Below are 6652 nucleotides of genomic sequence, written 5' to 3'. Positions count from 1 at the left end.
AAGTACGTAATAAACAAATCATATAATTATAAATATATATATATATATAAAAAATTGTAAATGTGTTATAAGTAAAAATTTTGAGATATCATTTTAGTCTGTTAAATAATACTCAGCGAAAGCACAAAGTACTCTTCTTATTCGTTTCCCACTTTTATATAGAGTATCTGAATTTTTCCAAACTATTATCAAGGGATCTGAGGACAGGTTTTCTCGATATTTACAGACCTTTTCCTACATCAAGCAAACTTGAGAAAGCGACCAATCTTTCACCTACATGCGTTTTACATTGAGCTCGATTTCCTTGTGCAAATTCGATTAAAAACACATTTTTATTTAGACGATTTAATAAAAAAAAAAAATATTTTTTATCGTAGAACTATGTATAATGGTCAAACTTTCTCCAGGCGTATCACAGACCAGATATGGAAAATCATTTCTTATTTCATCTTTACGTAGAGAAGCTGAAGCTTCTCTCCTTTTATATTTCTCTATGCATACATACATATATGTAAAGAAAATCTTCTCTTGAATACTTACCTGAGTAGAGTTGGGACCTTTTCAGCAACCAAGCCTGAAGAGCGAGACGCTCTCGATGCCTGCAGAAGAACTCGGGCCGGATGCCGTGCCTCTTCAGGAACTCGTCACACCTGCGGAGCGCCGCCAGCGCCTTGGCAGCCTCAATTTCGTCCACGTCTGCGATCAGGGCGTTGGAGGATCTTGCCTCGTAAGTTTCGTCGGGCAGCAGCATACCCATTTCCACGGGAGAGCCTCCTCTTCCAGGTCGATCGGAGAAATCTCGGATCCCGATGGCGTTTTCCTTACCGCACTTGCCACCGTAAGTCCCTCTGCCCTGACCTCCCACTCGTCCCAGGCACATATTAACCTCGTAAGAAGCTCCGAGATTCCCACGGGATCTTCTTGCTCCCGTAATTATCACGACGAAGAGAATTCACTTCTTATTATACTTCAGTTATGGCCGACTTAGCTGGCTCAAGATTTTTGCGCGAAGGATTTTGGGAGATATATTTTGATCTCCGACAACAGGATACTGCATATCTTTCGTCCTATTGTTTAATGGATAAAAATATTGCAATCTTGAATCGTAATATACTTTTCTATATAAAAATAGATTGGAGATAATATAGAGAATTATTCTCTAGTTAAAAATTTTAATTAATTTTTTCATCATAGAAAAGTCATTTTGAAAGAAATATGATTGATTTATTTTTTGATGAATATAATTTATTTTTATATATTTTAATATTATTTTTAATTATTTATTTATTTATTAAATGCAATGTTTCTTTAAAATAATTATATTTACACAACTCATATATAAAGGGGATTAACTGTTTTCTTATATTTAAATTATTGCATCTACATGTTTAGCATTTTAATCAAATATTCAGTAAACATGCCTGATAGCGATAAGCCGAGTATCTATCACATGTCCAGGGAGTAACAAGAACAGAACCAATTAATTTACTCAATCAATAAGATTAGCTTCTCTTTAAAATCCTTCTCTATATAAAGTACTGGGAATGATCAGCCAATAACTTAATTTTCTTAAATACACTTTATCTTACTATCAATTATCATATTCAAGCATATCGATTATCTTTCAGACAAAATAATGGTTATATTACATCTTTTTTCTATATAATTTGATAGATTTTGTTTAACCACCCATCTCATTCGCAAACTCCTTTTGTTTTTCTCAAAAATTTTTTCAAATATTCTTGTTAAAGAAATTGGCGATAGTTTGATCGCCAAACAATCAATTACATATAAAATACGATGCAAAAGATTATTAATACTTTCCCATATATTACAACAACTTTCTTTCTTTTTTATTTTCTTTCCTCATTATTCTCTTCTTCTCTTCATACATAAAGACCTTCCCACTTTTATTTAATTCTCGTTTAGCTGAGGTGACGTGATCGATCGTTTCCCAACGATGAACTGCGCAGGATTCAACAGATCAATCATTCCTTTATAAATTCTTCTTCGTTAAAAATAACAGTTTCTCGCGTACATCTTACACTTTTTATTCCCTTCTTATCTTTCCTATTTTTTCGAGAGATAAAACGCTGATCTGTTTAATAATTTATGTAATCATTATTTAAAAAAAAAATGATATCCATACATTTTATCTATAAATCGATCATATCGCAGTTACCGAACACGTACTAAAGATCGATCAGCTGATTGCCTCTTCATGCACAGCTTCGCGATTTACTTCGACATATTCGCACTTGGTCACGCGAGACATCCTCAGCAAACGATCTTCTACCTCAATCGACAATCCATCGATCTTGAATAGCGATAGCTTCGATGTTCTCGACGAAGTGGTACCAATACTCGAAGCAAGTTGTTGTTTTCCCGGATCAAGAGCCTTAGATATACGTTCACTTGAACGAGATATCGAACTGGGAAGTCCCCAGAGTTCTGTTATCCAGTCGTAGATTCTATCAACGCGACATCATATCATCTATTCCGCTAGCGCGACAACGCGGGAAGTCGCACGTTTCTGCAATCACGATCTACCATAAATATGTATATTATCGGAATCAAAGAATAGAAAAAATCCCAGATAAATTTTTTTAAAATCTGGATTTTATCGCGAAAGATATTGAGAGAGATTATCAGAAAAAATAAAGAGAATTATCGTAATATTATTGCTATTTCTCTTGGAATAGCAATGTTTCCACGAGAAATTTCGACGATTTAGATATCTCAAGATGTGCCGGAAGTAGCTCATCGAAGATCAATTACAATAGAAATAAAATGGAGAGATTTGAAATATTTTACGAAAAACCTCGTATTTATATGAATCGCCTAAAACAGTGCGTCGCCTATGAAGTTTATGGCGTATTGCTAGAGGATTATACGAGACGATGGCACCGTTTAACAGCACGACCATTTCCATTTTAGAGTACCGGCCAACAATGACACAATAACGACGCCGCAAACCACCATCACCGGTCATCATGCATTTTCGTGGCGTCATTGACAATCTCCGCGCGCGCGTGCACGTGCGAATCAGGTTATCAATTTCTGCGATGAGATGAAACGCATTTTAATGATGCTGTACCCGTATGAAAAACTTGTTCCCCAAAATCCCAACGACTCGTCTCATCCTTTTTTTCACGTTGTAGCTTTCGATATAATTTGGTCTTTAATTTTTTTTTTTTTTATTTAAAATTGTAGTGGAAACCTATATCAACTCGAAAGCACAAATTTTATAATTCTATTTTTATTGAAAATACAATAGTATACAATAAAAAATTAGTTGTTGTTGTAACTTTTTTTTTTCCGCGTTACAAAATATTGTAAAATTTCGTTTCATATTTCTTGTTTTCTGAATGCTGATAAATGTTTATAAAAAAAATATTTATTCAAAAATAAAAATTTTTCTTCTTATTTTTTTTTTTTTAATATTATACTTTTATGTAAACTGTTCAAAATTATCTTTAAATTAAAAATTATTTTTTAAAGTAATTTTATAAATTTTATATTTGAAAAATTACACGATTTATAAAGATTGTTTCTTTTGCATTTCTTAAGATACGGTGCACTGGATCTGATATACACCGTTGAGTGCATTGAACTTGCGACACAGGCAATCCGCGAGACTTGCTTCGTAATCCTCAAGAATCGCGGAAACGCAAAGTGGAGCTGGGACATTAATTAACAATAACATGCGGTCGATTCGGCGACGAAAGAATCGCGACAAGCCAGCACCGGTAGCGATTGGGACGATCGACCGACACGCAAGCTCGCCGGACTGTAATTAATCGGGTTTAATCGCCGATAAACCTTATTGTCGACGAATTTGGCTCGGACGCTCGTAAAGCGACTTTCACATATGAGCAATGGATCCGATGTATCAAAATATTTTTGTATCAAATATTACAATATTATCATATCGGCATCTTATCAGCCATATTCATCTTTCAAATCTGAAACGGAATTTTTTATAGAGGAATCTCGGGTGCCAGCGATAGTTGGAACAAGCGACTGCAAATTTTGTCGAGAGGGATTTTTCTGACTGCGCGATTGAATGCGAGACTTTTGCTACACCCTATGTAGGTAGATCTGGGAAGATAAAGCAGAAGGGAAAGAGAGAGGGAAAGCGAACGAGAGATCAACAACGTGCATTTAAGAGCGTTCACATAACTCGGCTTTTAGTCGGCGCGCGCGTTTAAGACGAACGCGTACAGTCTGCGTACGAGTGCGAGAGCGAGCCTGTGATTAGGGGGCCCAGTTGAGCCCCTGAGGCTTCGCAACCGCCCACTACGCGCGACGGGGGATGGGGGACCAGACTCCCTCAGACTCCCTCGCTCGTGTCTGCGAGAGCGCGTGGGAACGTGTATCGGCTCGTCCATCATCCCGTTCTTTCTCCCAAATACTATATCGTTCGGGATAAAGGGAAACGGAGGAAAGGATTAGACATACCCTTTGTGCGTGCATCGCAAAAAAAAAAATTGTGTAGACTTTCCTGTTTTGTCTCAAACGTACACAAATTATTTCCTTTAATAAGGAGAAGGGATAAGTGTTATCATTACTTACTTATTATTTTTATCTCCGTACATTTCTCTTATTGAGAAAAAAATATATATATAAAGGCTTTGAAATTTTTTTAAATAACAAAATATTTTAAGCAATTCTATTCTATTAATAGTATTATAATATATATACAATATTTTACGTTAAATAAAAATTGTATATATATATATATATATATATATATATATATATATATATATATATATATTATATTTATTTATTTTATATATATTTATATGTATCATAATTTAAAAAAGTATATAATTATAAATAATAATAAAAAGTTAATGAGAAAAAGCAGCCTCCCACGAAAAAAATGTTCCCACGCTCTCGGCAATATGTGCGGCTGTTTTTCGCGAATCTCGGAGGTACCATTCGAAACTTTCTCGTGACCTACGATCCCGCAACGGAACCGTCAGTATTTTGGTGGACCGGTGAGGTAGACGCTAAGTAATAGCAATGTAACATTGGGTCGTCATTATCATCGTATGTATGTGTATGTGCGTATGTGTGGTTGTCTGTGTATGCGCGCGTACCTGACACTTTCGTGCACGCCTCACGCGTGTGCTCTTTTTGCCTCCATCATAATACGCGCATGGTGCTCGTGTTGCACCCCGTTAGCTCTACGATCGTCCCTCTCACGTTGTGGGTGTTCATAATGCACCGACGCCACCACGGGCCGTTTGCCGGTTATCGCGAAAGATTTTGACGATGGGCCGTCGCGACACCTGGAACGCTCCCGGCAAATTCACGGGTCGATTCAGATCTCGCAATTTTGCTCTCCGAATCACTGTTTTATGTATACGGGGTGTCCCGGGCATTTTTCACGGCCAATTATGATTTTTGATATCAAATATTTTTTTTTTTTTTATTGCAAAGAAACGCCTCTCGTATAAAAAATAAGTGCTTAAAATATTTAAGGCTGCGAGATCGAGAGAAGAATTTGTTTAATTAACATTTCGATCAATACCATCTTCCTTGTTCTCTTAATAATCTGTTCTGTTGAAAATCATTCTTTTAAAAATCTCTTTTAACGTTGAGTTAAATACGGCTAAAAAAGATCTCTCCAATTAAAACGCTGTCAATTTTTTAATAAAAAATTGCTCATCAAATCAGAAGTTTGGATAGATTTTTGAAAGAACAAAGGGCTAAAGACACCCGGTAGATCCCATCCGCCGTACCCAACGTTCTGCCGGAACTGAGATTCAGCAACGGTAGAAAAGCTTAATTAAAATTCCAGCTACGCTGAGAGTCTACCCATGGAAAATATAAGAGATGTATCTACCTCAGTCCGCGCGGATCCTCTTTCCGTCCACGTGACATCTCGAGAAATTGCGCGGGAATAAATAAGTCGGATCATACTAGGAATTTTTTACAGCTCACGCTGCTTCCGTCAGTTTTTATTATCAGTTCTCTTTTTTCTTACGTCCTTTCCACTCGCGGATACTTTTGCATCAACGACTTGATCGTGCGTAAAATCGCTTTTATTTCGGAGATGAACTTGCCAGTTGTTCTTGGGAACTTGGACGAATTAAGAACACTGTTCTCGAACGGCGAGAGAAGAAATTGTATCTCATCTTTATCTTATTTAAATGCTGAGCCAAACAAAAAACTAATATAATTCTGCAATCAAACGAAATAGAGGTGTTAAAATTTTTATTATATGTATATATCTTCTTAACGTAAAGAGAAAGATACTCTTTTCTCAGATTTTTTTCCTAGAGATAAGAGAATATAATTTTTATTTACGTATATATATATGTATATGTATATGTTTGTGTGTTGAACTTTTGCGCCAGGAAAATATCGGTTTGTAAGATGGGCATGCAGGATGGGGGATCTCGCCTTCTTCTAGACCGACAATTGGCTCAGCCGCAACAGGTGCTACCGCGATCGCCAGCACCTTTAAAACCCTAAGTCCTTGCCCAGGTTCGCCAAAACTTGGTACGTAATCGTAGAACCAGCTTAAATGCTGTTTCCTTCCCAATCGCATTAATTAGTTTAACGTACAAGTCCTTTTAAAAGCACATTAAAAATACAAGTAAATGATAAAATATCGCATAATTGATAAAAATGTGAG

This window comes from Polyergus mexicanus, unplaced genomic scaffold (genome assembly GCF_030449975.1).
Source record: "Polyergus mexicanus isolate NDT 795.1 unplaced genomic scaffold, iyPolMexi1.0 SCAF_3, whole genome shotgun sequence".
Taxonomy (NCBI): domain Eukaryota; kingdom Metazoa; phylum Arthropoda; class Insecta; order Hymenoptera; family Formicidae; genus Polyergus; species Polyergus mexicanus.
Note: the sequence above shows the minus strand (reverse complement) of the source record.